The following is a 15,000-nucleotide window of genomic DNA, read 5'->3' on the forward strand; positions in this document are numbered from 1 at the left end:
TAGGAAGACACGCTGATTCCTTCAGTGTAGCGCGCGTGCGGCCCAGAACATCTAAGGGCATCACAGACCTGTTATTGCTCAATCTCGTGCGGCTAGAAGCCGCCTGTCCCTCTAAGAAGAAAAGTAATCGCTGACAGCACGAAGGATGTCACGCGACTAGTTAGCAGGCTAGAGTCTCGTTCGTTATCGGAATTAACCAGACAAATCGCTCCACCAACTAAGAACGGCCATGCACCACCACCCACCGAATCAAGAAAGAGCTATCAATCTGTCAATCCTTCCGGTGTCCGGGCCTGGTGAGGTTTCCCGTGTTGAGTCAAATTAAGCCGCAGGCTCCACTCCTGGTGGTGCCCTTCCGTCAATTCCTTTAAGTTTCAGCTTTGCAACCATACTTCCCCCGGAACCCAAAAGCTTTGGTTTCCCGGAGGCTGCCCGCCGAGTCATCGGAGGAACTGCGGCGGATCGCTGGCTGGCATCGTTTATGGTTAGAACTAGGGCGGTATCTGATCGCCTTCGAACCTCTAACTTTCGTTCTTGATTAATGAAAACATACTTGGCAAATGCTTTCGCTTCTGTTCGTCTTGCGACGATCCAAGAATTTCACCTCTAACGTCGCAATACGAATGCCCCCGCCTGTCCCTATTAATCATTACCTCGGGTTCCGAAAACCAACAAAATAGAACCGAGGTCCTATTCCATTATTCCATGCACACAGTATTCAGGCGGGCTTGCCTGCTTTAAGCACTCTAATTTGTTCAAAGTAAACGTGCCGGCCCACCGAGACACTCAACTAAGAGCACCCTGGTAGGATTTCAACGGGGTCCGCCTCGGGACGCGCAAGCACGCCTTCGGCTCGCCCCACCGGCAGGACGTCCCACGATACATGCCAGTTAAACACCGACGGGCGGTGAACCAACAGCGTGGGACACAAATCCAACTACGAGCTTTTTAACCGCAACAACTTTAATATACGCTATTGGAGCTGGAATTACCGCGGCTGCTGGCACCAGACTTGCCCTCCAATAGATACTCGTTAAAGGATTTAAAGTGTACTCATTCCGATTACGGGGCCTCGGATGAGTCCCGTATCGTTATTTTTCGTCACTACCTCCCCGTGCCGGGAGTGGGTAATTTGCGCGCCTGCTGCCTTCCTTGGATGTGGTAGCCGTTTCTCAGGCTCCCTCTCCGGAATCGAACCCTGATTCCCCGTTACCCGTTACAACCATGGTAGGCGCAGAACCTACCATCGACAGTTGATAAGGCAGACATTTGAAAGATGCGTCGCCGGTACGAGGACCGTGCGATCAGCCCAAAGTTATTCAGAGTCACCAAGGCAAACGGACCAGACGAGCCAATCCGATTGGTTTTGATCTAATAAAAGCGTCCCTTCCATCTCTGGTCGGGACTCTGTTTGCATGTATTAGCTCTAGAATTACCACAGTTATCCAAGTAACGTGGGTACGATCTAAGGAACCATAACTGATTTAATGAGCCATTCGCGGTTTCACCTTAATGCGGCTTGTACTGAGACATGCATGGCTTAATCTTTGAGACAAGCATATGACTACTGGCAGGATCAACCAGGGAGCTGCGTCAACGAGAGCTGAGCAGCCGGCCGCCCGGGAGTGTGTCCCGAGGGCCCGCGCGAACACGCAAGCGTCCGCTCAATTATTCTGCAAACAGGAGGAGGCTGAGCTCCCCTGCACGATACACCTCGAAACCCTCTCAGGTCCCGGCGGCGCGCAGCGCCGTCCTAAGTACTTGGTCGGGTTCGAGAGAGGCGCAATCGCCCGGAGATAGGCGAGTAGACACTTTCAGTGCGAACACCCGTGCTCCCAACTGAGCTTGCCGCTGCCGACAGAGGCCCGGGAGCGTGCTGTCGTGGCATTGCCGGCGGGAAACAACACGCGCCACCTACGGTGACCGGCAGCTCCAACGCCAGCGCCACAGAAGGGCAAAGCCCCACTTGGGTGCAGAAGCGAACTCTCCCAGCACAGCGCACGCGCCAACACGTCCGCAGAGCTGCGATACAAACCACCTGCGAGAACCGCTGGGGGCGACCGAGCAGCAGACGGCGTCGCGACGCCGAGTGCCGGGCGGCGGCGCATCCTCAACGCACACAGTCCGCAATCGGACCAGCACACTGCAGATGTCCACCGCGCTTCGCACCGGGCTCGGCAGAACCCACTTTGGCCGCCTGGCGCCGCGCGCAGGGTGCGCCGGCGCATAGCTGGGACGCCAGCCGGGCCCGTCGGCCGGCGCTCCTGCCACTGGGCGCCCCCCACCAGCCGGCTGTAGTGCGTGCGCTCACGCAGCGCGCGGCCAGCACGCCGGGCGGCCCCCCCTCACCGGCCGGGGACTGTCCCGCCAAGCCACAGCCTCGTATCGCTTCATACCCACATGGCCAACTCAGGTTCGGGGGCATGGCGGGTACCGCCGAAACAACCGGTTCACAGATGTACCGATCGTCGCTATCACCGATGCACCTGCAGCGCGAACAACCGCTCAACAACTGATTTCCAGTTCATTTGCGGATCTTTGGCAGCAAACGTATACGTCAATCTACATTTGCGAAATCTACGATTCTGGCATGCCTGCATGTTATGTGTCACGACACGCTACATCAGCCCACATACACACTGCGGCATGTACACGAGAGAACACGTGGAAGATGGTCCGCGCACGTGTGCAATGTCCCTTGCGCGGTCGACTGTCAACCGGCCTCTGTAGCATGTCGCAGATGTGGAACGCGGTCCACCGTGCTATCATGTTGTGTGGGGCAATACGATTAAATAGGAAAACCCTCGTCGCTACATCAACAGACGGCTCACGCTGATTCCCGGCAGAGGGAGGAGGGGGGGGGGGGGGGCCAACATGCAATACTTTCGTCCGTACCTACTTACCACATGTCTGTACGGCGTACAACAGTGCAATCTCGCTGTAATGGGGAGACGAGACAAGTAGCATCGTGCACAACATATGGCCCTTATGATTCGCCATTGTAGGGCGCAGCCGGTGTACGGTCAAGCATGTGCCACATTATGTCACTCAGTACGTAACGACGGATGATCAGTGTGGGTTACGCGTACATCAGCGGACAGTCCACACAGGCCGTACCACAACGTACACTGACTGCATCGACAACCGAATGCAACTGAACAGCTGCAAGGCTCATTTCACAAACAAACGCCTGACCGACCAGCTTGGAAGGGCAGGAGGGGAGGGCGATATTCGTTCTGTAGCGGTACACCCTTCCAGTGGTTAGCGGGACTGTGTAGAAAGTACGCAACACTCGAAAGACCTTTATGTGAGGGTACGCACCATGGCATCAAGAAATACACATGACACCAGAGGATCCAAGCAGTGAACTATGTTCAGAGGGTTGCTGTTAGGCAAAGCTACATTCCTGTGACGTTACATGTGACAGTTAAGGTGCAGTGTAAGTTAGGTTAAGGTGCAGTGTAAGTTAGGTTAAGGTGCAGTGTAAGTTAGGTAACCTACCTTACTCTGCACCATAAAGGTGCAGTGTAAGTTAGGTTAAGGTGCAGTGTAAGTTAGGTTAAGGTGCAGTGTAAGTTAGGTTAAGGTGCAGTGTAAGTTAGGTTAAGGTGCAGTGTAAGTTAGGTTAAGGTGCAGTGTAAGTTAGGTTAAGGTGCAGTGTAAGTTAGGTTAAGGTGCAGTGTAAGTTAGGTTAAGGTGCAGTGTAAGTTAGGTTAAGGTGCAGTGTAAGTTAGGTTAAGGTGCAGTGTAACTTAGGTTAAGGTGCAGTGTAACTTAGGTTAAGGTGCAGTGTAACTTAGGTTAAGGTGCAGTGTAACTTAGGTTAAGGTGCAGTGTAACTTAGGTTAAGGTGCAGTGTAAGTTAGGTTAAGGTGCAGTGTAACTTAGGTTAAGGTGCAGTGTAACTTAGGTTAAGGTGCAGTGTAAGTTAGGTTAAGGTGCAGTGTAACTTAGGTTAAGGTGCAGTGTAAGTTAGGTTAAGGTGCAGCGTAACTTAGGTTAAGGTGCAGCGTAACTTAGGTTAAGGTGCAGCGTAACTTAGGTTAAGGTGCCGCGTAACTTAGGTTAAGGTGCAGCGTAACTTAGGTTAAGGTGCAGCGTAACTTAGGTTAAGGTGCAGCGTAACTTAGGTTAAGGTGCAGCGTGGGTTAGGTTAGGGGCCAACGTGGGTTAGGTTAGGGGCCAACGTGGGTTAGGTTAGGGGCCAACGTGGGTTAGGTTAGGGGCCAACGTGGGTTAGGTTAGGGGCCAACGTGGGTTAGGTTAGGGGCCAACGTGGGTTAGGTTAGGGGCCAACGTGGGTTAGGTTAGGGGCCAACGTGGGTTAGGTTAGGGGCCAACGTGGGTTAGGTTAGGGGCCAACGTGGGTTAGGTTAGGGGCCAACGTGGGTTAGGTTAGGGGCCAACGTGGGTTAGGTTAGGGGCCAACGTGGGTTAGGTTAGGGGCCAACGTGGGTTAGGTTAGGGGCCAACGTGGGTTAGGTTAAGGGCCAACGTGGGTTAGGTTAAGGGCCAACGTGGGTTAGGTTAAGGGCCAACGTGGGTTAGGTTAAGGGCCAACGTGGGTTAGGTTAAGGGCCAACGTGGGTTAGGTTAAGGGCCAACGTGGGTTAGGTTAAGGGCCAACGTGGGTTAGGTTAAGGGCCAACGTGGGTTAGGTTAAGGGCCAACGTGGGTTAGGTTAAGGGCCAACGTGGGTTAGGTTAAGGGCCAACGTGGGTTAGGTTAAGGGCCAACGTGGGTTAGGTTAAGGGCCAACGTGGGTTAGGTTAAGGGCCAACGTGGGTTAGGTTGCCAGAGATGTGTCAAATCAGGATGTACGTTTGGCTGGTGTCAGGTGGTGGGTTGGTTCGATGCCTTTATAAGGGGTGTGGCCAAAGGGTATTTTATTACTTGTACCTTTTGTGTTGTGGCGTGGCGTTGCGTCCTGTGTTGATACTGGGTGGACCACTGTGGGTGTTGCTGGCTGATTTGAGCTGCGTTGTTTGCGGGTGATGTGAGACATTCTGTCTTATTAGTGGACGTGACGTTCCTCTTGTCGTTGTTTGGATAGTGTCCTGTGGCAGCGAGGATAAAATGGATGTTGTTGAACGATAGTGCTTTGGTGCTTTCGCTTTGTTACACACAGAGTGGACTGTGAGATAGGGTGACTGGGTCGAGTGCGGTTCACACTGTCCTCCCCAGTTTACAGTATGTATCATCTATGTATGTGGTCCTGCATCATTTACTAAGGAGGGACGTCAGACGACTGAAATATTAGTTATGTACTGATGTAAAGCAGAATGCTTACCTTCCACCAGTGGGCGAGTATCGACTCTGCCCCAGAGTTGCCACCGCAGGAAGAGGTGTCGGAAACACTACCCGCACACCGTCACCACTGTGCGGGGGGACGGACCCTCTATATCCTCAGCGGCGCACTCTTTGCCACCGAGCGTCACGTCTCGCGGCCCGCCGTCCAGAGCATGTATTGGGACAGCGGGACTTTGGCTTTTGGGAGATAACTCTTCATGAAGTGGAAGATATAGGGGTGGACTGCAATGTACGATTGCGGGAAAAGTCCGCCGTACATCCGCTCGAGTTGCGAGTCGGGCGGTGGGGGTGGCGCATTCACAGGTGCGGCTGGAGTGACCGTCGGTCCACCACTTTTGACTCGATTTGCGTCACCTGCGGTGAAGAGGGGGTGCAGCAGGCGTTTTACTCTGGGTCGTCAAGCGGGCGCTGTAGGCGACATCGACATCATAGTCGGCCACCGAACCCCGGTGGTGGGGACGCCAAAGGGGATAAGCCCCAATGACGTGGGATTTGGGACGCGGCGTGCCCGTACCCGGGTGCCCCCAACCTACACAAAAAAGAGTCGCCGTCTTAAAAAACCACACGGGTGACGGACGAGCTCGGGAACCTACCGTGGGCACCCAACGCAGCAGTAGCCACAGCACACATGGTGCCAGGTTCAGTGAGGAAAGCTAGAACCGCAGACCTCGGTCGAACCTACACCCCTCGGATAAGCCGTTACTCTCGGGTGTCCCCTCAGGCGCAGCTCGTCAGGGCACACAGGCACAAGACAGCGCGGCCGCAGGTGTGAAGTCCAATGGGTGGAAATCACATTGCGGCAACACCAGAGTCATAGTTACTCCCGCCGTTTACCCGCGCTTGCTTGAATTTCTTCACGTTGACATTCAGAGCACTGGGCAGAAATCACATTGCGTCAACACCCGCTAGGGCCATCGCAATGCTTTGTTTTAATTAGACAGTCGGATTCCCCCAGTCCGTGCCAGTTCTGAGTTGATCGTTGAATGGCGGCCGAAGAGAATCCGCGCACCCGCGCGCCCCCGGAGGAGCACGCTAAGGCGGACGCGGCCTCGCAGCAAGGAAGATCCGTGGGAGGCCAAGGCACGGGACCGAGCTCGGATCCTGCACGCAGGTTGAAGCACCGGGGCGCGAACGCCGCGCAGGCGCGCGCATCCTGCACCGCCGGCCAGCACGAGGCCAACCAACGGCGAGAGCAGACCACGCCCGCGCTAAACGCCCGCACTTACCGGCACCCCTACGGCACTCACCTCGCCCAGGCCCGGCACGTTAGCGCTGACCCACTTCCCGACCAAGCCCGACACGCCCCGATCCTAGAGCCAATCCTTATCCCGAAGTTACGGATCCAATTTGCCGACTTCCCTTACCTACATTATTCTATCGACTAGAGGCTCTTCACCTTGGAGACCTGCTGCGGATATGGGTACGAACCGGCGCGACACCTCCACGTGGCCCTCTCCCGGATTTTCAAGGTCCGAGGGGAAGATCGGGACACCGCCGCAACTGCGGTGCTCTTCGCGTTCCAAACCCTATCTCCCTGCTAGAGGATTCCAGGGAACTCGAACGCTCATGCAGAAAAGAAAACTCTTCCCCGATCTCCCGACGGCGTCTCCGGGTCCTTTTGGGTTACCCCGACGAGCATCTCTAAAAGAGGGGCCCGACTTGTATCGGTTCCGCTGCCGGGTTCCGGAATAGGAACCGGATTCCCTTTCGCCCAACGGGGGCCAGCACAAAGTGCATCATGCTATGACGGCCCCCATCAACATCGGATTTCTCCTAGGGCTTAGGATCGACTGACTCGTGTGCAACGGCTGTTCACACGAAACCCTTCTCCGCGTCAGCCCTCCAGGGCCTCGCTGGAGTATTTGCTACTACCACCAAGATCTGCACCGACGGCGGCTCCAGGCAGGCTCACGCCCAGACCCTTCTGCGCCCACCGCCGCGACCCTCCTACTCGTCAGGGCTTCGCGGCCGGCCGCGAGGACCGGCCATGACTGCCAGACTGACGGCCGAGTATAGGCACGACGCTTCAGCGCCATCCATTTTCAGGGCTAGTTGCTTCGGCAGGTGAGTTGTTACACACTCCTTAGCGGATTCCGACTTCCATGGCCACCGTCCTGCTGTCTTAAGCAACCAACGCCTTTCATGGTTTCCCATGAGCGTCGATTCGGGCGCCTTAACTCGGCGTTTGGTTCATCCCACAGCGCCAGTTCTGCTTACCAAAAGTGGCCCACTTGGCACTCCGATCCGAGTCGTTTGCTCGCGGCTTCAGCATATCAAGCAAGCCGGAGATCTCACCCATTTAAAGTTTGAGAATAGGTTGAGGTCGTTTCGGCCCCAAGGCCTCTAATCATTCGCTTTACCGGATGAGACTCGTACGAGCACCAGCTATCCTGAGGGAAACTTCGGAGGGAACCAGCTACTAGATGGTTCGATTAGTCTTTCGCCCCTATACCCAGCTCCGACGATCGATTTGCACGTCAGAATCGCTACGGACCTCCATCAGGGTTTCCCCTGACTTCGTCCTGGCCAGGCATAGTTCACCATCTTTCGGGTCCCAACGTGTACGCTCTAGGTGCGCCTCACCTCGCAATGAGGACGAGACGCCCCGGGAGTGCGGAGGCCCGCCGCCCCGTGAAGGGCGGGGAAGCCCCATCCTCCCTCGGCCCGCGCAAGGCGAGACCTTCACTTTCATTACGCCTTTAGGTTTCGTACAGCCCAATGACTCGCGCACATGTTAGACTCCTTGGTCCGTGTTTCAAGACGGGTCGTGAAATTGTCCAAAGCTGAAGCGCCGCTGACGGGAGCGATTATTCCGCCCGAGAGCATCCCGAGCCAACAGCGGCGCGGGTCCGGGGCCGGGCCAGGTAGGTCCGTCATCCGGGAAGAACCGCGCGCGCTTGCCGGGAGCCCGAGCGCCCAAAGGGGCGAATCGACTCCTCCAGATATACCGCCGAGCAGCCAGCCAGGACACCGGGGCTCTGCCCAACAGACGCGAACCGAGGCCCGCGGAAGGACAGGCTGCGCACCCGGGCCGTAGGCCGGCACCCAGCGGGTCGCGACGTCCTACTAGGGGAGAAGTGCGGCCCACCGCACACCGGAACGGCCCCACCCCGCGGCGAGTGGAAAGGCAACCGGACACGACCCCGCCGCGGATTGCTCCGCGCGGGCGGCCGGCCCCATCTGCCGAGGGCGGGGGCCAGTGGCCGGATGGGCGTGAATCTCACCCGTTCGACCTTTCGGACTTCTCACGTTTACCCCAGAACGGTTTCACGTACTTTTGAACTCTCTCTTCAAAGTTCTTTTCAACTTTCCCTCACGGTACTTGTTCGCTATCGGTCTCGTGGTCATATTTAGTCTCAGATGGAGTTTACCACCCACTTGGAGCTGCACTCTCAAGCAACCCGACTCGAAGGAGAGGTCCCGCCGACGCTCGCACCGGCCGCTACGGGCCTGGCACCCTCTACGGGCCGTGGCCTCATTCAAGTTGGACTTGGGCTCGGCGCGAGGCGTCGGGGTAGTGGACCCTCCCGAACACCACATGCCACGACAGGCGGCAGCCTGCGGGGTTCGGTGCTGGACTCTTCCCTGTTCGCTCGCCGCTACTGGGGGAATCCTTGTTAGTTTCTTTTCCTCCGCTTAGTAATATGCTTAAATTCAGCGGGTAGTCTCGCCTGCTCTGAGGTCGTTGTACGAGGTGTCGCACGCCACACCGCCAGCCGGCTGTGCACGCTACCGAGAAAGCACCGGTATGCGAACCGCCAGGCGACGGGCGCGCATCGCACGTTTAAGGAGACGCGGCCGGCCACACAGGCGACCACGACACTCCCAGGCGCCCGAAGCGGGACAAACGCCGCGCGCTTCAGTATACGTAGCCGACCCTCAGCCAGACGTGGCCCGGGAACGGAATCCATGGACCGCAATGTGCGTTCGAAACGTCGATGTTCATGTGTCCTGCAGTTCACATGTCGACGCGCAATTTGCTGCGTTCTTCATCGACCCACGAGCCGAGTGATCCACCGTCCTGGGTGATCTTTATCTTTTCAGTTCTCCACCGTCTCTTTCAAGACAGTTGCAGAGGCGGGACTGAGGCGTTTGACGGCCCCTGTTCCATTACTTTGTGTCCAACGGCCTGACGGCCGATGGGCGTCGTACGGCTCCACACCGGAGCGGACAGGCACTCGGGCGAAAGTCATTCAAAACCGGCGCCAGGCGCCAGGTGCCGCAGGCCAGCCGCTCCAGAGCTTCAGCGCTCGTACCACACAACAACACTTGCGCTAGTTTTGAGAGGCACGCGTGGTTCCGCACGCGGCGCACGGCTACTGCCGTACAGGTAGCGTGTTGCGCGACACGACACGCACATCGAAAGACATGCAGTCTAGTCGGTAATGATCCTTCCGCAGGTTCACCTACGGAAACCTTGTTACGACTTTTACTTCCTCTAAATGATCAAGTTTGGTCATCTTTCCGGTAGCATCGGCAACGACAGAGTCGATGCCGCGTACCAGTCCGAAGACCTCACTAAATCATTCAATCGGTAGTAGCGACGGGCGGTGTGTACAAAGGGCAGGGACGTAATCAACGCGAGCTTATGACTCGCGCTTACTGGGAATTCCTCGTTCATGGGGAACAATTGCAAGCCCCAATCCCTAGCACGAAGGAGGTTCAGCGGGTTACCCCGACCTTTCGGCCTAGGAAGACACGCTGATTCCTTCAGTGTAGCGCGCGTGCGGCCCAGAACATCTAAGGGCATCACAGACCTGTTATTGCTCAATCTCGTGCGGCTAGAAGCCGCCTGTCCCTCTAAGAAGAAAAGTAATCGCTGACAGCACGAAGGATGTCACGCGACTAGTTAGCAGGCTAGAGTCTCGTTCGTTATCGGAATTAACCAGACAAATCGCTCCACCAACTAAGAACGGCCATGCACCACCACCCACCGAATCAAGAAAGAGCTATCAATCTGTCAATCCTTCCGGTGTCCGGGCCTGGTGAGGTTTCCCGTGTTGAGTCAAATTAAGCCGCAGGCTCCACTCCTGGTGGTGCCCTTCCGTCAATTCCTTTAAGTTTCAGCTTTGCAACCATACTTCCCCCGGAACCCAAAAGCTTTGGTTTCCCGGAGGCTGCCCGCCGAGTCATCGGAGGAACTGCGGCGGATCGCTGGCTGGCATCGTTTATGGTTAGAACTAGGGCGGTATCTGATCGCCTTCGAACCTCTAACTTTCGTTCTTGATTAATGAAAACATACTTGGCAAATGCTTTCGCTTCTGTTCGTCTTGCGACGATCCAAGAATTTCACCTCTAACGTCGCAATACGAATGCCCCCGCCTGTCCCTATTAATCATTACCTCGGGTTCCGAAAACCAACAAAATAGAACCGAGGTCCTATTCCATTATTCCATGCACACAGTATTCAGGCGGGCTTGCCTGCTTTAAGCACTCTAATTTGTTCAAAGTAAACGTGCCGGCCCACCGAGACACTCAACTAAGAGCACCCTGGTAGGATTTCAACGGGGTCCGCCTCGGGACGCGCAAGCACGCCTTCGGCTCGCCCCACCGGCAGGACGTCCCACGATACATGCCAGTTAAACACCGACGGGCGGTGAACCAACAGCGTGGGACACAAATCCAACTACGAGCTTTTTAACCGCAACAACTTTAATATACGCTATTGGAGCTGGAATTACCGCGGCTGCTGGCACCAGACTTGCCCTCCAATAGATACTCGTTAAAGGATTTAAAGTGTACTCATTCCGATTACGGGGCCTCGGATGAGTCCCGTATCGTTATTTTTCGTCACTACCTCCCCGTGCCGGGAGTGGGTAATTTGCGCGCCTGCTGCCTTCCTTGGATGTGGTAGCCGTTTCTCAGGCTCCCTCTCCGGAATCGAACCCTGATTCCCCGTTACCCGTTACAACCATGGTAGGCGCAGAACCTACCATCGACAGTTGATAAGGCAGACATTTGAAAGATGCGTCGCCGGTACGAGGACCGTGCGATCAGCCCAAAGTTATTCAGAGTCACCAAGGCAAACGGACCAGACGAGCCAATCCGATTGGTTTTGATCTAATAAAAGCGTCCCTTCCATCTCTGGTCGGGACTCTGTTTGCATGTATTAGCTCTAGAATTACCACAGTTATCCAAGTAACGTGGGTACGATCTAAGGAACCATAACTGATTTAATGAGCCATTCGCGGTTTCACCTTAATGCGGCTTGTACTGAGACATGCATGGCTTAATCTTTGAGACAAGCATATGACTACTGGCAGGATCAACCAGGGAGCTGCGTCAACGAGAGCTGAGCAGCCGGCCGCCCGGGAGTGTGTCCCGAGGGCCCGCGCGAACACGCAAGCGTCCGCTCAATTATTCTGCAAACAGGAGGAGGCTGAGCTCCCCTGCACGATACACCTCGAAACCCTCTCAGGTCCCGGCGGCGCGCAGCGCCGTCCTAAGTACTTGGTCGGGTTCGAGAGAGGCGCAATCGCCCGGAGATAGGCGAGTAGACGCTTTCAGTGCGAACACCCGTGCTCCCAACTGAGCTTGCCGCTGCCGACAGAGGCCCGGGAGCGTGCTGTCGTGGCATTGCCGGCGGGAAACAACACGCGCCACCTACGGTGACCGGCAGCTCCAACGCCAGCGCCACAGAAGGGCAAAGCCCCACTTGGGTGCAGAAGCGAACTCTCCCAGCACAGCGCACGCGCCAACACGTCCGCAGAGCTGCGATACAAACCACCTGCGAGAACCGCTGGGGGCGACCGAGCAGCAGACGGCGTCGCGACGCCGAGTGCCGGGCGGCGGCGCATCCTCAACGCACACAGTCCGCAATCGGACCAGCACACTGCAGATGTCCACCGCGCTTCGCACCGGGCTCGGCAGAACCCACTTTGGCCGCCTGGCGCCGCGCGCAGGGTGCGCCGGCGCATAGCTGGGACGCCAGCCGGGCCCGTCGGCCGGCGCTCCTGCCACTGGGCGCCCCCCACCAGCCGGCTGTAGTGCGTGCGCTCACGCAGCGCGCGGCCAGCACGCCGGGCGGCCCCCCCTCACCGGCCGGGGACTGTCCCGCCAAGCCACAGCCTCGTATCGCTTCATACCCACATGGCCAACTCAGGTTCGGGGGCATGGCGGGTACCGCCGAAACAACCGGTTCACAGATGTACCGATCGTCGCTATCACCGATGCACCTGCAGCGCGAACAACCGCTCAACAACTGATTTCCAGTTCATTTGCGGATCTTTGGCAGCAAACGTATACGTCAATCTACATTTGCGAAATCTACGATTCTGGCATGCCTGCATGTTATGTGTCACGACACGCTACATCAGCCCACATACACACTGCGGCATGTACACGAGAGAACACGTGGAAGATGGTCCGCGCACGTGTGCAATGTCCCTTGCGCGGTCGACTGTCAACCGGCCTCTGTAGCATGTCGCAGATGTGGAACGCGGTCCACCGTGCTATCATGTTGTGTGGGGCAATACGATTAAATAGGAAAACCCTCGTCGCTACATCAACAGACGGCTCACGCTGATTCCCGGCAGAGGGAGGAGGGGGGGGGGGGGCCAACATGCAATACTTTCGTCCGTACCTACTTACCACATGTCTGTACGGCGTACAACAGTGCAATCTCGCTGTAATGGGGAGACGAGACAAGTAGCATCGTGCACAACATATGGCCCTTATGATTCGCCATTGTAGGGCGCAGCCGGTGTACGGTCAAGCATGTGCCACATTATGTCACTCAGTACGTAACGACGGATGATCAGTGTGGGTTACGCGTACATCAGCGGACAGTCCACACAGGCCGTACCACAACGTACACTGACTGCATCGACAACCGAATGCAACTGAACAGCTGCAAGGCTCATTTCACAAACAAACGCCTGACCGACCAGCTTGGAAGGGCAGGAGGGGAGGGCGATATTCGTTCTGTAGCGGTACACCCTTCCAGTGGTTAGCGGGACTGTGTAGAAAGTACGCAACACTCGAAAGACCTTTATGTGAGGGTACGCACCATGGCATCAAGAAATACACATGACACCAGAGGATCCAAGCAGTGAACTATGTTCAGAGGGTTGCTGTTAGGCAAAGCTACATTCCTGTGACGTTACATGTGACAGTTAAGGTGCAGTGTAAGTTAGGTTAAGGTGCAGTGTAAGTTAGGTTAAGGTGCAGTGTAAGTTAGGTTAAGGTGCAGTGTAAGTTAGGTTAAGGTGCAGTGTAAGTTAGGTTAAGGTGCAGTGTAAGTTAGGTTAAGGTGCAGTGTAAGTTAGGTTAAGGTGCAGTGTAAGTTAGGTTAAGGTGCAGTGTAAGTTAGGTTAAGGTGCAGTGTAAGTTAGGTTAAGGTGCAGTGTAAGTTAGGTTAAGGTGCAGTGTAAGTTAGGTTAAGGTGCAGTGTAAGTTAGGTTAAGGTGCAGTGTAAGTTAGGTTAAGGTGCAGTGTAACTTAGGTTAAGGTGCAGTGTAACTTAGGTTAAGGTGCAGTGTAACTTAGGTTAAGGTGCAGTGTAACTTAGGTTAAGGTGCAGTGTAACTTAGGTTAAGGTGCAGTGTAACTTAGGTTAAGGTGCAGTGTAAGTTAGGTTAAGGTGCAGTGTAACTTAGGTTAAGGTGCAGTGTAACTTAGGTTAAGGTGCAGTGTAAGTTAGGTTAAGGTGCAGTGTAACTTAGGTTAAGGTGCAGTGTAAGTTAGGTTAAGGTGCAGCGTAACTTAGGTTAAGGTGCAGCGTAACTTAGGTTAAGGTGCAGCGTAACTTAGGTTAAGGTGCAGCGTAACTTAGGTTAAGGTGCAGCGTAACTTAGGTTAAGGTGCAGCGTAACTTAGGTTAAGGTGCAGCGTAACTTAGGTTAAGGTGCAGCGTGGGTTAGGTTAGGGGCCAACGTGGGTTAGGTTAGGGGCCAACGTGGGTTAGGTTAGGGGCCAACGTGGGTTAGGTTAGGGGCCAACGTGGGTTAGGTTAGGGGCCAACGTGGGTTAGGTTAGGGGCCAACGTGGGTTAGGTTAGGGGCCAACGTGGGTTAGGTTAGGGGCCAACGTGGGTTAGGTTAGGGGCCAACGTGGGTTAGGTTAGGGGCCAACGTGGGTTAGGTTAGGGGCCAACGTGGGTTAGGTTAGGGGCCAACGTGGGTTAGGTTAGGGGCCAACGTGGGTTAGGTTAGGGGCCAACGTGGGTTAGGTTAGGGGCCAACGTGGGTTAGGTTAAGGGCCAACGTGGGTTAGGTTAAGGGCCAACGTGGGTTAGGTTAAGGGCCAACGTGGGTTAGGTTAAGGGCCAACGTGGGTTAGGTTAAGGGCCAACGTGGGTTAGGTTAAGGGCCAACGTGGGTTAGGTTAAGGGCCAACGTGGGTTAGGTTAAGGGCCAACGTGGGTTAGGTTAAGGGCCAACGTGGGTTAGGTTAAGGGCCAACGTGGGTTAGGTTAAGGGCCAACGTGGGTTAGGTTAAGGGCCAACGTGGGTTAGGTTGCCAGAGATGTGTCAAATCAGGATGTACGTTTGGCTGGTGTCAGGTGGTGGGTTGGTTCGATGCCTTTATAAGGGGTGTGGCCAAAGGGTATTTTATTACTTGTACCTTTTGTGTTGTGGCGTGGCGTTGCGTCCTGTGTTGATACTGGGTGGACCACTGTGGGTGTTGCTGGCTGATTTGAGCTGCGTTGTTTGCGGGTGATGTGAGACATTCTGTCTTATTAGTGGACGT

At 55.6% G+C, this 15,000-nt stretch overlaps 3 non-coding genes across 3 annotated transcripts in view; all 3 read right to left on the minus strand.

Annotated features, from left to right (window-relative positions):
* Positions 1-1,587, minus strand: part of LOC126327125 (small subunit ribosomal RNA) — a 1,893-nt gene extending 306 nt beyond the window's left edge. The window contains exon 1 of the ribosomal RNA XR_007561004.1: positions 1-1,587. This exon is cut by the window's left edge and continues 306 nt beyond it. This is a non-coding gene — a ribosomal RNA (small subunit ribosomal RNA).
* A 7,596-nt stretch (positions 1,588-9,183) lies between these two features.
* On the minus strand, positions 9,184-9,338 carry LOC126327111 (5.8S ribosomal RNA). Its single transcript, XR_007560991.1, has one exon. It is a non-coding gene; the product is annotated as a 5.8S ribosomal RNA (ribosomal RNA).
* Positions 9,339-9,693: 355 nt separating this feature from the next.
* Positions 9,694-11,586, minus strand: LOC126327126 (small subunit ribosomal RNA). The gene has a single exon (XR_007561005.1). It is a non-coding gene; the product is annotated as a small subunit ribosomal RNA (ribosomal RNA).
* Between the last annotated feature and the right edge of the window lie 3,414 nt (positions 11,587-15,000).

This window comes from Schistocerca gregaria, unplaced genomic scaffold, assembly GCF_023897955.1.
Source record: "Schistocerca gregaria isolate iqSchGreg1 unplaced genomic scaffold, iqSchGreg1.2 ptg001021l, whole genome shotgun sequence".
Classification (NCBI taxonomy): Eukaryota; Metazoa; Arthropoda; class Insecta; order Orthoptera; family Acrididae; genus Schistocerca; species Schistocerca gregaria.